The sequence below is a fragment of the Gymnoscopelus microlampas genome, assembly GCF_963454915.1.
Source record: "Gymnoscopelus microlampas genome assembly, chromosome: 17".
Lineage (NCBI taxonomy): Eukaryota > Metazoa > Chordata > Actinopteri > Myctophiformes > Myctophidae > Gymnoscopelus > Gymnoscopelus microlampas.
Genome location: NC_139954.1, coordinates 42,498,205 through 42,515,800, shown reverse-complemented (window position 1 = coordinate 42,515,800; position 17,596 = coordinate 42,498,205). Strand labels below are relative to the sequence as shown.

General features: G+C 42.0%; 1 protein-coding gene across 1 annotated transcript in view; it reads left to right on the top strand.

The window, feature by feature from the left end:
• ahr1b (aryl hydrocarbon receptor 1b) overlaps positions 1 to 17,596 on the top strand; it is a gene marked incomplete at both ends in the record, with an annotated part of 65,467 nt that overhangs the window by 21,777 nt on the left and 26,094 nt on the right. The window lies entirely within an intron of this gene.

The window sequence follows — 17,596 nt, the reverse complement described above, 5'->3', positions numbered from 1 at the left end:
CCACCACTGATAGGGAGTATTAATGGAATGCAGGCCAAGCGAAGGAGAGGAGGGGGGGCTCCTGGAAATCGGGGAAGACCCCTCACTCCCCTCCCCGCCTCTCTTCCGTCCTCTCTCTCTCTCTCTCTCTCTCTCTCTCTCTCGTTAGTAATATTATGCTGCCCCACGTGATACGAGAAACCTCGGAAGACGCGTAAGCTAGCTAGCTAGCTAGCATAAAGGGGATGAATGCTTCTTCTGGACTGCATTAGTACAACCACGTGCTTATGTTTAGCTTTTCTGTCTGTCTGTCTGTCTGTCTGTCTGTCTGTCTGTCTGTCTGTCTGTCTGTCTGTGGGGGGGGTCTACAGTAAGGCTATGTGTGTACGCTTGTGTGAGTTGCATGCATCCAAGTATAGCGTCGCTGTCGGACATAAAAATGTCTTTGTGCAACCGTGTCGGGCAAAAATAGCCGTGCCGTGAGCTTGTAAATCGGCAACTTTTGCTATTTGTGAATAAATAAATGAAGTCAAGTGTGCCTGTGGGGTTTTATAAATATTGAACCGCTGAAAAGCATTAATGAGAGCTTGTGACTAAATCATAACTACATAGGAACACATGCTTCTTTTTTTTGTTCAATTTTCTGAAAAGTAACAGTTTTGAAACGTACAAGTTTTCCACCCGACATCGACAATATCGTGCGTGTGCGCGTGTGTGTGTGTGTGTGCATCGCGTGTTGATTCTCCTGCAGTGCTGCAGAGAACCGAGGGAGTTGAAATGTTTCTATATTTACACCCATTGCGAGGCCCCATCCACCATGCATCCATCCATCCATTCACACACACACTTGCTAGCATAATTAACCTCACACCACCACACTGCTCTCACACACACACACACACACACACATATGCACACATTGGGTACATCCACACATGAGCGTATGCTGACGGCAAACGCTACGCTAGCCCCGTACACACCCATGTTATAGGAAAAACCGGACCGGAACTTCCGGTTTATAACTTAACATGGGTGTGTACGGGGCTAGCGTAGCGTTTGCCGTCAGCATACGCTCATGTGTGGATGCACCCAGTAAACGCACAGTGCTTTCTGTGCGTACGTGCTGACATACAGTCCATCCGTCTCTCTCTCTCTCTCTCTTTGGGCTATTCAAAAATAGCAGATATACAAGCTCATAGCGCGGCACCGAGTGCCGCGCTACGAGCTTGTAGATCTGCTATTTTTGAAAAATCGTGAAAATGTGTGCAAATCTTTGAATATATATATTTTTAAAGCGAACATTTTTAACTCAAATCTTTGCTTCTGGGGGGTCTCTGGAACAAAATATTTTGATGGGGGTCCGTGGCCAAATACATATCATTTTGGGGGTCCTTGACATGAAAAAGATTGAGCACCACTGATATAGAAACAAACGTTTTTCAGAATACTGTTGAGATTTAGGAGAATCGGCTTCAGGTCTCAATGGGTTAACGGGGGGGGGGGTACATACAAGGTTTCCTCCCGACAGCAACACACACACATGCATGCGCGCGGGTTTTTCACCACGTTAGCTTCCGGGTGAATGGATGCACTGGCATGTACCCAAAGTAAACCTCGGGGTCCCACCTCCCCCCCCCCCCCCCCCCCCCCCCACACACCACGTAACCAATCCTGTGTCCTCATATGGGTCATATGGGCGGGGCTGTTTCCACGGTTGGATTTTGTAGCTGTCAGGCAGAAACCTCTTATCTCCATATTCTAACTTTTTGTGATTTTTTCGTAAAAATTATCGCCCTACTTGATCATACTACTGCGTAAAAAAGTAGCAGATCCACAAGCTCGCGACATGTTTTGAGCTTGTAGATCTGCAACTTTTGCTATTCTTGCATTTGAATCAGTTTTGGACATAGACGATTTGCTAGGGGGGGAAGGGGCCCCCCATGCCTCTGATTTTGTGGGGGCCCCCCCTGGTCATTCATTCTTATGGCTGGTGGGGATTCATGTTTTATTCCTGATTCAGACCGTCAGACTGAGTTAAATATGTGCAATAACTTTTGGGGAAATGTACACAGTTTTGATATGTTTGATATGTATGTTTGATGATATCACAATTTAACCCTTTAAGGCCGGGAAGGGAACGCATCCGTGTCATTTTAAGATTTCTTTGGCTAAAATCCTGAACATTTTTGAAAATCTTTATACATTTTTAACTCTAATCTTTGCTTCTGGGGGTCCCTGGAACAAAATATTTTTAGATGGGAGGGGGTCGGTCAAATACATATTATTTTGGGGGTCCTTGACAAGTTTGAAAACCATTGATAATATAGCAACATAAGTAAAAAAAAATAAAAAAAATCAAACTTTCGGAAAAAAAGGATTTAGAAGACATTTGTAAAATCCCCAGGAACAAAGATTTGAGTTAAAAACTTTCGCTTTAAAAAAAAATATATATATATATTCAAACTAAAGATTTGCACACATTTTCACGATTTTTAAAAAAAATAGCAGATCTACAAGCTCATAGCGCGGCACTCGGTGCCGCGCTATGAGCTTGTATATCTGCTATTTTTGAATAGCCAAAGAAATCTTAAAATGACACAGATGCGTTCCCGGTCTTAAAGGTTTAACAATTTAATTAAAAAAGTATGCCAGCCACATAAATCCTGGCATTCCTATTTTGGGCAAATGTTTTTCCTATTTTGGGCAAATGTTTTTTTATCATACTTGTATTTATTAAATCAAACGCAGGCTGTTTGTCTCCATGTTCAATGCCTATCTTGCCATCTCCATGTTCTATTAGCCATTGCTTTACTATTTTGAAGAAAGAAAAAAAAGATTCTTAAATGAACACTGAGGATTTTTAAGGGGGGAGAGATTGGGGTTCAGTAAACGGTATAGTTCAGTTCTTTTGCATTTCAAGGACCCCCAGTATGATATGCATTAGACCACAGACTCCCCATTTGTTAGTGTATTTTGGGACCCCATGTCACCCCAATCTACGTTGTAAAAACAGTGTTGATTTAACTCTTGAGAGGGTACAGATGGAACCAAATGGACCCGTCCTTACGGTGAATGGGGGGGTACACTATTTGTACACTATCAGAGTTGTAAGGGTCCATTTGGAACCCCCCGATGTAAAAAGGGAGGAAGTATATTTCACAATGCCCCCCCCCTACACACACACACACACACACACACAGGTCTTAATGTGTTTTTCTTCTGCCGTCCAAATATAGCCACTGTTCCATGATTCAGATTCCAGCTTTTGTTATCGCGCATGACATGACAATGGTGACACATACAGGAAGTGGCATTAAAACACAAACACACAGGCGTTTGGACACACACACACACAACTATATATATATGTGTGTGTGTGTGTGTGTGTGTGTGTGTGTGTGTGTGTGTGTGTGTGTGTGTGTGTGTGTGTGTGTGTGTGTGTGTATTATGTACATATACACACACATATATATACAAGCTTTTAAGACAACAACTGATATGATGATGAAAAAAAACCTGTGCCTTGCGGACGTTTGGAATGCATGGCCCTTGCACAAACTGTCCTGATTTTCAGGGTCACTGCATGTGTGTCAGCTCTGTTCAATCAGATCAGGCACATTTAAGGCCCGATTCATACTTTGCTGTCGCAACGTCGAAAATAGCACAAGACACATCTCAGACTATATCTAGCCTATCATATCATGGTATACAGTGTAGAAGATAGATATTTTGCCCAGCGCTAAGCACACTCTCCAGCCATTGTGTGTTTTGTAAGAAACGTTACATCCCAAATTCAGGTCAATTCTTTGTATGTTACCAACATCAGGTTGTATTAAATGTGTTTTTAATGTTTTGCGCACCGACAATAGCAAAACATAGACCTATACAAGTTCACATTTACACATTGTGTCACTTGCAGGTCTGCTATTTTTGGTGTGCGACACTGTCATGCGATAGAGCATGAATTAGCCATTAATGTAGCGCTGATTGTGTGTGATGCTAGGCCCCGAGCAAAGCTGTGAAAAAAGAATGCTTTCAGCTTTTCTCACTTATCACCAACCCCATCACTTCACCACTAGACTATATGTGCTAATATTCATGACCACTTCACCACTAGACTATGTGCTAATATTTCATGAAGCCACAAACACTCAGTGGCTGGATCATCCATCATCCAACTTGGATGATGTACTCTGATTTTTTTTACAGTAAAAGTAACAAAACCACAATGTAGAAATACTCTGTCAGAAATAAAAGGCCTGTATTAAAAAAATTACTTAGAGTAAAAGTACAAAAGTATTGGGATAAAAAAAAAGCTAAGTAAGAATACTACTAGCTTTACTAGATCGCCTAATTTTTTAATTGATAAAATATAATAATAAAATAGTTTGAATTGACAAACTATAAAATACTATTAACCGCTTTAAGTGGTTAATATACGTTTTGTAATAATCATTTAAATCTGCAACTAACTGCCAACTCCACCTGTTAACCCCTGCGTCCCTGTCATAATGAATGATTGAGAGAGAGAGAGAAAAAAGAATGAGAAAACCACTCACATATCCTCTATTCTTTTCAATGGATTATACAGTCACCTCTCGCGCAAGTATAAAGTACTATACCATAAATAAACAAATGAAAACAGTCGCTTATCAGGTAATACCAGAACTTTTGCTGCCAAGGAGGGTCTGTGAATGCGAGGGATGGACGAGGCGAGGGCAAACTCTGAACACATACAGAACATGTCAACAAACACAGCAACCCGTAACAAGCAACATGACACTACAATGTTCCGGCGCAGTGAGCAGTCACAGACAGTCTTAAACAGTCTCCGAGGCTCGTTAGCCAACTAGACACGGCTGACACCCGCAGCTGAGTCCACTCTAGGCCGGTGGTTCTCAAACTTTTTCATGTCAAGGACCCCCAAATTGACACTTATTAGCCCGCGGACCCCCATTTCAAAAAATATGCCAGGGACCCCCATAAGAGAAGATTTTTACGGCTCTAGCAGTGATTCTCAACCATTTTAATTTCAAGGACCCCTCAGTTTAACATGCATTAGGCTACAGACCCCCATGTAACGGCATTTCTATCTCTGGGACCCCAATTTATATTGTAAAATCAATGTTAATTTAACTCTGAGAGTGTACAAATGGAACCAAATGGACCAGTTAGGGTCCATTTGGTTCCATTTATACACTCTCAGAGTTACAGACCCATAAGGGTCCATTTAGTTCCTATCCATCATTTAGCTGGGGACCCCCTGGAACTCCCTCAAAGACCCCTGGGGGTCCCCGGACCCCACTTTGAGAACCAATGCTCTAGGCAATCAGAGACCAAAGAGTAGAGGGGCTGGGGACCGGCTCAGGATGTGACAGATAGTTCCTGTCAAACAAGTCCATGAAGCCATCTATGAAATCTATTGAAAAGGTTTAATGTGCAACACAATTTTATACAATATGTACTGGGGGGGGGGGGGGGGTCCCTGCTTCAGTTCTCTCTCAGCCAAGGGGTCCTTGGCTGCTGAAAAACGTTGAAGACCCCTGCTTTAGTCCATATGGCATTGGTGCTGTACCTTTTTTCTTTAATAGAAGGGAGTGTGCAGGGGCCACCCTGCTCATGTCATGTTAGGTCATGTCGGAGTGGCTGATGTTTATATTGCTTGTTAGCCAGTCCGTCCATTATGCTATGCTAAGCGTATTTGGGGAAAAGCTCAAGCTGTTCAATGCAAACGCAGCGCCGAGAAGGCCCCTGGGGGATCTCTGTGTGGGAGCTGTTATGCCACATGTATGTGATGGCAGCTAGAGAGATGTAAATTTTTCATTATGTACACTTGCTGCCCAGTGAAGCTTGACGAAAAGATCTGCTCTTTCTTCTGGGCTCTGCCATTGAAGAGGGCTGTGTGTTGGCCCACTTTCATACGGCTGGATGATGTTTAGCACATCCCTACATGCAAACAAGGGGGAAGCGGAGCAGACACAGTAGAGAAATGCAACCCAAACAGTGCAATAATGCTGCAATCTGCCTGGCTAGCTGGATTCACAAAGAGATACCGTATGTTGTATGTTTCACATATTATAAGGGATTTGGAATGCGTTCAAGTGAACAGCCTCAAATATACTGTACACAGTGTTAAGTCATATTTATGCAATATTGTGTACGTGTGTGTGCGCGCATGTGCGCGCGCGTGTGTGTGTGCGTGCGCGAGTGCGTATGCGTGGTTGTATGTGTATGTATACACCCTATCGTCTCTGTCGGGTGGAAACCTCGTATGTACAAAAAATAATATTTTAACATTTTAACCCATTAAGACCTGAGGCGATTCTTAAAACAAATCTAAATCCTAACCGTTTTTGGGGGAAAAAAAAATCGAAAAAATATATTTTTCATGATTTTTCAAAAATAGCAGATCTACAAGCTCATAGCGCGGCACTCGGTGCCGCGCTATGAGCTTGTATATCTGCTATTTTTGAATAGCCAAAGAAATCTAAAGTTCCTGGTTAAAATAGTGAAAATAGCCTTGTAGATCTGCTATTTTCACAGTTTTTGTGCGACACTCTTGTATGATGAAGTTAGGCATTCATTTACGAAAAAAGGGAATGAAAATAAAACAAAAAGTCGAAATAATGGAGATACGAGATTTATGCCTGACAGCAACGATGTGTGTGTGTGTGTGTGTGTGTGTGTGTGTGTGTGTGTGTGTGTGTGTGTGTGTGTGTGTGTGTGTGTGTGTGTGTGTGTACACAAACAAACACACACACACACACACACACACAATAGTCCCAGGTATAATGTCCAGTCTGTCAGCAGTAATCGCTGCTCCATATACTGTGCATGACCATCTATAATAATGCATCCAACAGCAGTCAGAGCCTCTCTCTCTCTCTCTCTCTCTCTCTCTCTCTCTCTCTCTCTCTCTCTCTCTCTCTCTCTCTCTCTCTCTCTCTCTCTCTCTCTCTCTCTCTCTCTCTCTCTCTCTCTCTCTCTCTCTCTCTCTCTCTCTCTCTCTCTCTCTCTCTCTCTCTCTCTCTCTCTCTCTCTCTCTCTCTCTCTCTCTCTCTCTCTCTCTCTAAGCACTGTGTGTGGGTTAGAGAGAAACAGCTGTGAGGAAGGAAACAGTTCTAATGACATCACATACATACAGCAATGCTGTCACGCAATGTATGTCAGCAGAGCACAGAGGGCTGGCTGCAGAAGGCTTATACCGTACGGCCGCCCCGGACTGTGACAGAGAGGACAGGACTGTGACAGAGAGGAGGACAAAGCTACTGTATGTGGCACGAAGACACCTTGTTGGGACTGGGAGGGAGTGTGGATTTAATGTCTGCAGGCCTAGAGAGGCCTGTGGCCCACTGTAGGCCAAGGCAAGGCAGTGCTATTTGTATAGCCAGTGGTGGGAAAAGTACTCAATTTGTTTACTTAAGTGAAAGTATCAATACTGGCAATGTAGAAATACTCTGTATTTAAGTAAAAGTCTGGAATTCAAAATGTACTTGAGTAAAAGTACAAAAGTATTGGCATCAAAATGTACTTAAAGTATCAAAAGTAAAAGTACTTATGCAGAATGCCCCATTTCAAGTTTTCAAATGTATACAAATCTTTTGAAAATAGCAGATCTACAAGCTCACAATGCGTCACATCGTGACGCATTGTGAGCTTGTAGACTAGTACTTTTTCCACCACTGGTGTCATGTGGGTTCTGTGCATTAAGCCCCAATCTGCCCAATAAATTCAATAATGTTGTAAATTATAAAAAAAAATATAGGCAATCCATAAAGTTTTTTGTTTTTTTGTTTCGTTACACTATAATGACGTGCCCAAAAATAGGGGACGCTAGAGTGAATTAAACGTGGGTTTAAGGTGCTGCTATGGGAATAAGGTCAGAAAGAGTGTCCAGTCAAAGCCTTGTCCCGTGTGAAGGGGTCGGCACGCCATGGCCTGGCTCACACACAAAGCACATAATGTCACCAAGGGTCTTGCTCTCTGCCCCCTATAAGCCCTGCTCCTGGCCCACCACCCCTCCCCAGTGAGGGGTGAAAGTAACTCAGTACATTTACTCAAGTACCGTCTGTATACTTAAAGCTGCACTACTGTATGTAACTTTCCTCTTCTACCCCGGATTTGAACCTGGTTTCCTGCGCAAGTGCTGAAATCTTTACCGCTGAGCTAATAGAGCCTGCCTGCTTGCTCAAGGGATAAATTGAATCTTGTCAGATCCTGTGTCTAGGTGAGACATGACCTTTGACACGATCTAAATGTCTCAATTGAAGAGCAGGGAGACAAAATACTACCACCTCAATTGGATAAGTTATATTGTATTAACATACTCTACCATACAGAGTGGACAAAATGATACTTTATTAATTCAAAAAAGTTACATACTGTAGTGCCGCTTTAAGTATACATTTAACATTACCTTGAGTATTTTTTGGATACTTTATACGTCTACTCCACTACATCTCTGAGGCAAATACTGTACTTATTTTTTTACTACTTTATTTACTACTTTGGTTAGTTTCCAGCATTAACATGCCTTAAGCCCTATTTTATACTTAAGGATATTTGTAAATAGCAGATTTACAAGCTCACAACGTGTTGTGATGTGACGCGTTGTGAGCTTGTATTATGTGTTATTTTTTTTTAAATAGCACATAATACTGTAAGATTTGGAGAATGTTTAAAAACTTTTGCTTTGATTTTCTAAGTATATTGATGCCAACACTTTTTGTACTTTTACGACTAAAATGTTAAAGTATTAAAAGTAATACTCTTACTTTTATAATGTTGAATACAGGACTTTTACTTGTAACAGAGTACTTTTAAATTGTGGTATTGCTACTATTGCTACTACAACCCATTAAGACCTGGAACTGTGTCATTTTTAGATTTGAGCATTATTTTACACTTTGGGCTATTCAAAAATCGTGAAAATGTGTGCAAATCTTTGAATATATATATTTTTAAAGCGAACATTTTTAACTCAAATCGTTGCCTCTGGGGGTCCCTGGAACAAAATATTTTGATGGGGGTCCGCGGCCAAATACATATTGTTTTGGGGGTCCTTGACATGAAAAAGATTGAGCACCACTGATATAGAAACATACGTTTTTCAGAAAACTGTTGAGATTTAGGAGACATGTAGAATCGGCTTCAGGTCTCAATAGAAAAGAAAGATCTGAGTACTTCCTCCTCCAGCGCCCCTCCCATAACGCTCCTTTACAAGCTCATCAACGGTCCTCAGCCAACAAAGGGTTTGACCCAGAAACTTGCCACCCAATCATGTCAAGACAACACCCTTGGGGTCGAAGGGTCGCCACGGGTCACCGCACCAGGGGTGTCATTGGGGTCAGAGATTAATGTGCTTGACCACTGCTCTCTTTTCTCGTGACATCATCATCAGAGAGAGAGAGGGGGAGAGAGAGAGTGAGAGACAGACTTGACCTTTTTTCCTTTTCTTGTCTCGTTGGTGTCCGTCCGTCTGTCCGCTCTTGTCTCATTGAATTGATGATGAGAGAGAAGCAGGGGTGTCACGGCCATTCACTGTGTGTACGACGCGACACCCTCACTCTCACAGATCAGTGATTTCATACCCCCCACTTTTTGAAAAAGTAAAAAATATATATATTATTTTGATAATAAATCGGTCAAATCAGGCAAAAATAAGAATTAAATAACCTAACCCTAACCCTAAAACCGAAATAAAGTAACCAAAACACACAAAAAAAAAAATCCGCCCAAAAAACGCAAAGTTTTGAAAATACAGAATTTGTTTACATTTGACAGTTACAAGTGTTTTTCACGCTTTTTCAAAAATAGGAGATCTACAAGCTCATAGCGCGGCACTCTGTGCTGCGCTATGAGCTTGTATATCTGCTATTTTTGAATAGCCAAAGTGTAAAATAAGGGGTATAGTCCACCGAAAGTCCATCCCCCCACCTTCTGAGAGCCTGTGACGTTCCTGGAGAGAAGCGCTTGGGTGGGTCCATCTGCGAAAATAGCCAATCTACAAGCTCACAGCCGTGACCTTGTAGATCGGCTATGTTCGGCTATTCGTCAGCATGGAGTTGGTGATGTTGTTTGAGATCAGTGATTTTTTTAAATTTCAAGGACCCACCCAGTTTGATATATTTATTCATTTTACTCTGGGACCCCCAATATATATACTGTATATATATACTGTAAAATCCTCTGTATTAATTTAACTCTGAGAGGGTACAAATGGAACCAAATGGACCCGTACGGTGCACTCACAGGGTACGCCAGTGAGCAACTTTCATTGAAATGAATAGCTGGGGGCGGGGCAGTCCGCCCTCTAGATCAGTGGTTCTCAACCAGTGGTCCTTGGGGGGCAACCAGGGGGTCCCCAGCCAAATTAGTTAACATAGCCTCAGAATCATTTTAACCACTTAGCTTTGGCTATTCAAAAATAGCAGATATACAAGCTCATAGCGCGGCACCGAGTGCCGCGCTATGAGCTTGTAGATCTGCTATTGAAAAAAAAATCTTGAAAATGTGTGCAAATCTTTGAATATATACATTTTTCAAAGAGAACATTTGAACTCAAATCTTTGCTTCTGGGGGTCCGGGTCCCTGGCACAAAACATTTTCAGATGGTGGTCCGCGGCCAAATGTATATCAATTTAGGGGTCCCTGGCATGAAAAAGGTTGAAAACCACTGCTCTAGATATATTATAACTCTATGGAACTACTGCTCTAGAGAGACGGCAGGAAAGCTGCCATGGAGACAATAGGATTCAATGTGAGGACAGCTGGCCCATATTTATTCAATTGATTTTCTTCCGGTGATGAGACATAATAACTATGACACCATCTCAGGGCAACAATAGTTCATGTTCCGCAAGCTGCATCTCAGCTGCCATGTGGCCAACGTCCTGACATGCTTGTTCCATAGCCACCTGCGCCAAAACCTAGACTTACTGTAACTACCACACACCAAGCTTACAATCGTTTTTGAAAATGGATTTGCTAGTTTTCGTTTTTTTTACAGGGTGGCTGAAAGCCTGAAAAACTACAAAGAGACATGTACCTAGTCGCCACTTCTTTATACTTCTCGACACTTTTTCCTCATTTGCTGGCCTGTTGAGGGCTCGCCATCCTCTCAGACTATGGGATCTGGACACACGGCACAGCACAGCGGTGTCAGATTTCAATCGCACGCACACACACACCGACAGTTTAAATTATAAACAGCAGTAATGCTACAGAAAAAAATGCATTCACGCACACACTCCATCTGTGAGAAGCTTCCATCCTTCTAAACCAACAGGGTCCATATTAAACCAACAGGGTCCATATTAAACCAACATGGTACATATTAAACCAACTGGGTCCATATTAAACCAACGGGGTCCATATTAAACCAACAGGGTCCAAATTAAACCAACATGGTACATATTAAACCAACGGGGTCCATATTAAACCAACGGGGTCCATATTAAACCAACAGGGTCCAAATTAAACCAACATGGTACATATTAAACCAACAGGGTACATATTAAACCAACTGGGTCCATATTAAACCAACTGGGTCCATATTAAACCAACTGGGTCCATATTAAACCAACAGGGTCCATATTAAACCAACATGGTACATATTAAACCAACAGGGTCCATATTAAACCAACAGGGTCCATATTAAACCAACAGGGTCCATATTAAACCAACAGGGTACATATTAAACCAACAGGGTCCATATTAAACCAACAGGGTCCATATTAAACCAACAGGGTCAATATTAGACCAACAGGGTACATATTAAACCAACAGGGTCCATATTAAACCAACAGGGTCCATATTAAACCAACTGGGTCCACAATACACCTCAGCAAACAACACCACACAACAGCAGCAACACAACAGCAGCAACACAACAGCAGCAACACAATAGCAACACAACAGCAGCAACACAACAATACACATCAGCAAACAACAACAAACAACAGCAGCAACACAATAGCAACACAACAGCACTCTCTCATACTGTACATGCAGGTACACTTTCCTACCTTTAGCAGGTTCTCTTGTCCTTAAAGACGCTGATAGAATCCTTAATCCACTCTCAACGTACGGGTCCATTTGGTTCCATTAACACTCTTGGAAAATAAACACAGGGGGTTTTACTGTAGAGGGGTCACAGAGATTAAAAAAGAACATGGTATCTAATGGGGGTCCTTGAAATTAAAAGGGTTGTCCTTTAATGATGCTGAAATCCACTTTGTGCAGAAAATCAGTCAATAAACAAACAAACACATGCAGTGCTGTGCTGTTGTAAACATTAGCATCACTTTAAGATCCATCAGATCAAAGTTCTTTAAAAAACATCTAAACAAACAAACTTTTGATCTAATATTTCACATTAAACCTCCATGGTTCAGATGAGGTCTTCCTCACAGGAAAGTATTTAAAATGGCCACCATGCTCCTTCCTGCTGTGAGTAGTCACATGATCAGTGACATCATCAGTCATGTCACTCACCTGCAGACAGGTGAGGTCCAGTGGTGTAAGAAGTCCTCAGATTTTTATTTTAAACTTAGGTAAAAGTAGTAATACCACAGTGTGTACAAGTAAAAGTCCTGAATACATGATTGTACTTGAGTAAAAGACATTTTGTAGAATCCCCGGAAGCAAAGATTTGAGTTACAAATCTTTTTAAAAAACTTTAAAAAATATGTATTCAAAGATTTGCATATAAAAGATTAAAATAGCAGATCTACAAGCTCATATCGTGGCACTCGGTGCCGCGCTATGAGCTTGTATATCTGCTATTTTCTAATAGCAGATATATAAGTATAAGCTACAATCTAAAATGGAAAGGGATTTTCTTTGGTTTCTAAAGTTTGAGTGATTCTCAAACCTTTTTTTTTATTTCAAGGACCCACCCAGTTTGATATGCATTAGGGAACGGAGGAGCCCCATTTGATATTTATTTATTTTACTCTGGGACCCCCAATATATACACTGTAAAATCTGTTGTATTAATTTAACCCTGAGAGTGTACAAATGTACCCCATACGGGTCCATTTGGTTCCAGTTGTACGCTCTCAGAGCTACAGACCCATTAAAGGACAACTTTGGTTTTTTACAACCAATGTTTATGTTTTAGATTGTAATTAAAGTAAATAAAAGATGAGTGTTACATTTTTTTTTTTTACTGCTTTCTATAGTTTTAGCAATTTTCACAATCTTTTTTACAGTGTTTTCACAGTGGGCGGGGGCATTCTGTCCGGTGGCTAAATATGTATTTTTTTAACACATTAACCCGGCGTTTTCTTTATTATTATTTACAGTAGCTCTTCTAGCCCCCAATAACTCACATCTGGCCATCTCAGACAGCCGGACCTTTTTTATTGTGTAAAAAAGGCATATTTAGCCACCGGACAGAATGCCCCCGCCCACTGTAAAAAATATCGCAAAAAATGCTAAAACTATAGAAAGCAGTAAATGAAAAAAAAATTACACTCATCATTTATTTACTTTAATTACAAGCTAAAATATAAACCTTGGTTGTAAAAAAACAAAGTTGTCCTTTAAGGGTCCATTTGGTTCCTAACTATCAACAATTTTGCTGGGGGGCCCCTGCAGTGTTTCTCAAACTTTTTCATGTCAAGAACCCCCCAAATGAAATGCGAAGTGGCGTGCTGCAAGCTTTTTGATGGGGGTCTGGGGGTTTGGGGGTCCCTGGCACAAAACATTTTCAGATGGGGGTCCGTGGCCAAATATATATCAGGCTCCTTGGCAGAAAAAACTTTGAGAACTGCTCTAGAGAGACGACAGGAAAGCTGACATGGAGACAATAAGATTCAATATGAGGCTGACATGGAGACAATAAGATTCAATATGAGGCTGACATGGAGACAATAAGATTCAATGTGAGGCTGACATGGAGACAATAGGATTTAATGTAAGGACAGCTGGCTCCATTCTTCCAGGGCTAAGACATACAGTAATAACTACGACACCAGCTCAGGCCAACAATAGTTCATATTCCGCAAGCTGCATCTCAGCTGCCATGTGGCCAACGTCCTGACATGCTTGTTCCATAGCCACCTGCGCCAAAACCTAGTCTTAACATCCAAGGACGCAGAGAGCATTTGAGAACTAAGGGGGGCGCGTGCACGCGGTTAATTCGGTACATTCGGTTAATTCGGCACAAAAAAATGTCCATGAAGTGTAGATGTGTGGCAAAAAGGAAACTTCGCAGCCGACAGGCGTGCAGAACGGTGGATGCATATTTATAGCAGAAAGAGGTTCACATTTAACTATAGCCGTACTCATTCAATTCTGAACCGATTCTTAAAATTTGAAATTTGGTGTGAGATGTCATTAAACAAGATGTTTTAAAAATGACAATGACATCACACTGACTATGACATCACACTGTGGGGGAAACCCAGGAGATCCAATGTCAGGATAGGAGGAGATGTGAGGGGGGGAGGAGCCTCGCCCTCTGGAGCGTATAGGGGTGAAGGAAGTGAGTCACTACAATGTCATTCTGACCCCCAGAGAGAGAGAGAGAGAGACGGGGGGGGGGGGCACTTCTTCAGCATTGCAGTACACACACACACACATTTGTATTACTATACTAGTGAATGCCATTTTTCTTCTTTTTTTCCATTTGTAACCCAGACCTTAAAGCCAAAAGTAGCCGTATAAGTAGATCACCACTTGTAGATTAATAATTTTCGGTGTGCAACACCTGTCTATTTCTGAAATTCTATTGCACTTGTGGGGACATTTGGCCCCAAGCGCGCGCGCGCGCACACACACACACACACACACACACACACACACACACACACACACACACACACACACACACACACACACACACACACACACACACACACACACACACACACACACACACACACACACACACACGCACACACACACACACACACAGTCCTTGTTTGTTGAATAACATAGTGAACATTTGAAGCAGATGTTAGATGTTTGTACACCCCCCCCCCCGCCCCCCTTTCTGTTTAGATCACTTCTGACTGGCTGACCTTGAAATTTGTCACAGTTCACTTGCCGTAGATTTCTGACACACATAAGCCTGATATGTGGAAATATCATGTATGATATCGTTGCTGTCGAGCAGAAACCTCCTATGTCCATATTCTAACCTTTTGTGTGTTATTTCCCCGTAAATTAACAATCAATGATCATACTACAGCGTCACACAAAAGCATCAACAGTAAGCAGATCTGCAAGCGAGTTTGTAGATCTGCTACTTTTGCATTTTTTTTTACGGTTTTGTACATATGAGGTTTCCACCCGACGATTAGTCTAAATATCATGTATGATATGTGGAAAATGGTGTCAGGAAATATGATGTATCTTGTGTAGAATCTAGAGCAGTGGTTCTCAAATTCCTTGAAGGGGTCCCCACCGAAATTAGTTAATATAGCATCAAAATCTTTAACCCTATATTATGTAGATAGCTTGTAGAAAATGTCTTTTCTACAAGCTATCGTGACGTGTTGTGAGCTTGTAGAGCTGCTATTTTTTTTTTTAAAGGGAAAACGTCAAAATAAAAAATAGCAGATCTGCTGAAAAATTGCCGATCTACGATTTGTCTGCGGCGTGTTGTCATACGACAAAGAATATAGGGCTTAAGTGCGCGGTTAAAGTGTGTAACACTTGATGTTCAAACTCAAAACAGTATTACTCTACAACAGGGGTCTTCAACAGGGGGTCCGGGACCCCTAGGGGGTCCTCAGAGCTACTATAGGGGGTCCGCCAAATCTTTGTGCGATTGGATTGAGTTTTTTTACATTAACCACTTGAACCCTAAAATTCAATTTCTGAGGGGAACAATAGCCGAAAATAGCAGATCTACAAGCTCTCAACGCCTCGCGCTGCGAGGCGTTGAGAGCTTGTAGATCGGCTATTTTTGGCAAAGAGGCTATAGGTGTGGAGGGGAAAAAGAGCAGACTAAGTAAAAAAAAAAAACTTTAATCTGAAACACAATTTTATACAATATAGAGTAGGGGGTCCCTGCTTCATCTCTCTCTCAGCTAGGGGGTCCTTGGCCTGAAAAGGTTGAAGACCCCTGCTCTACAATGTAACAGGATGAACATTTAGGAGATTGTGCTGGTAGACACCCAGGCTGTGTCTTGCTGATGATGATGTCCATGAGGATCTGGCAAACGACGGTGTACTAGCAGGACGGCCAGGATGAAAAGGGCAGCCATTTTATAGCGTAGTATTTGGTGAATGTTTAATGAGGCCGTGATGTGCATGGCACTTCCAACCCAGCGGACATGAGGCATTCTGACAGTCAGTCACAGCAGTGCCTTGCAAACATTATTACTGCAGGCCTCGAACCTGGATTCTGTACCCCGCACCCTGCATTCTCCTCTCCTTCTCCTACTCCTCCCCTCTCCTCTCCTCCAGGGACGTCACAGGCTCTCAGAAGGTGGGGGGGATGGACTTTCGGTGGACTATACCCCTTATTTTACACTTTGGCTATTCAAAAATAGCAGATCTACAAGCTCATAGCGCGGCACCGAGTGCCGCGCTATGAGCTTGTAGATCTGCTATTTTTGAAAAATCGTGAAAAACATTTGTAACTGTCAAATGTTCAAAATTTAAAAAAATGTATTTTCAAAATGTTGCGTTTTTTGGGCGGATTTTGTTAGTTTTTTTTCGTGTTTTTGGTTACTTTAGTTCTGGGTTAGGGTTAGGGTTATTTAATTCTTATTTTTGCCTGATTTTACCGATTTATTATCAACAAAAAATAATCAATTATTCTTTTTTTTTTTTTTTTTTTTTCAAAAAGTGGGGGGTATGAAATCACGGATCTATGTGAGTGATCTATGTGTCGCGTCGTACACACAGTGAATGGCCGTGACGCCCCTGCTCTCCTCTCCTCTCTTACTCATTCTTGTATTCTCTCTGTGTTGTCTGTGTCGGCAGAAGACTTGAAATCATACCTCTCCCGGCAAGCACAGTCAGGACCCGGACCAATCAGTGACGTCTCGATTGGGGCTAGATCAAGTCAAACCAAGACAAGTCAGATCTGGCCCAGAATATCACCTGATTTCAACCAAAATTAATCCTGACCACAAAAACGTCACTTCCAGGACGTCATCTAAACATATTCTCATCACCCAAAATTGCTGTCCAAATGTCCATATGATGTCCCGGTGACGACGTCCTGTAAATGACGTAAAGATCATCCCCATATGGGCTGTGATCTGGCCTAGTCCTGAACGTCACCGGGGTGATGACCGGGCGTCATCATAACGTCATCATTACGTCATTGTGCTTGCTGGGCTCTATAAAAAGCTTTTAGTTATAGGTTCAAAGTGTGTGGTTATATCTTATCCTTTTGGTTTATATATTACAAGAGGGTCGGGGCGCTGCGCGCCCCTCCCCCCTAGCCGCTGCGCGGTGCTTTGTGTTTGTTGGTCTCTATATAATATATAAAGCCATAATAGGAGATGTTCCCAATGGAGCTATGCCCAAATATGGAGTGTGTTGTCTGACCTCACTTGGGTCTCGTTGGGCGGTGGTCGGCGATGACGCTAAGGAACAACATGGCCGACTGTAATGTTGTGAGTTTGTGTTGGCCGCAATTAATTATGCT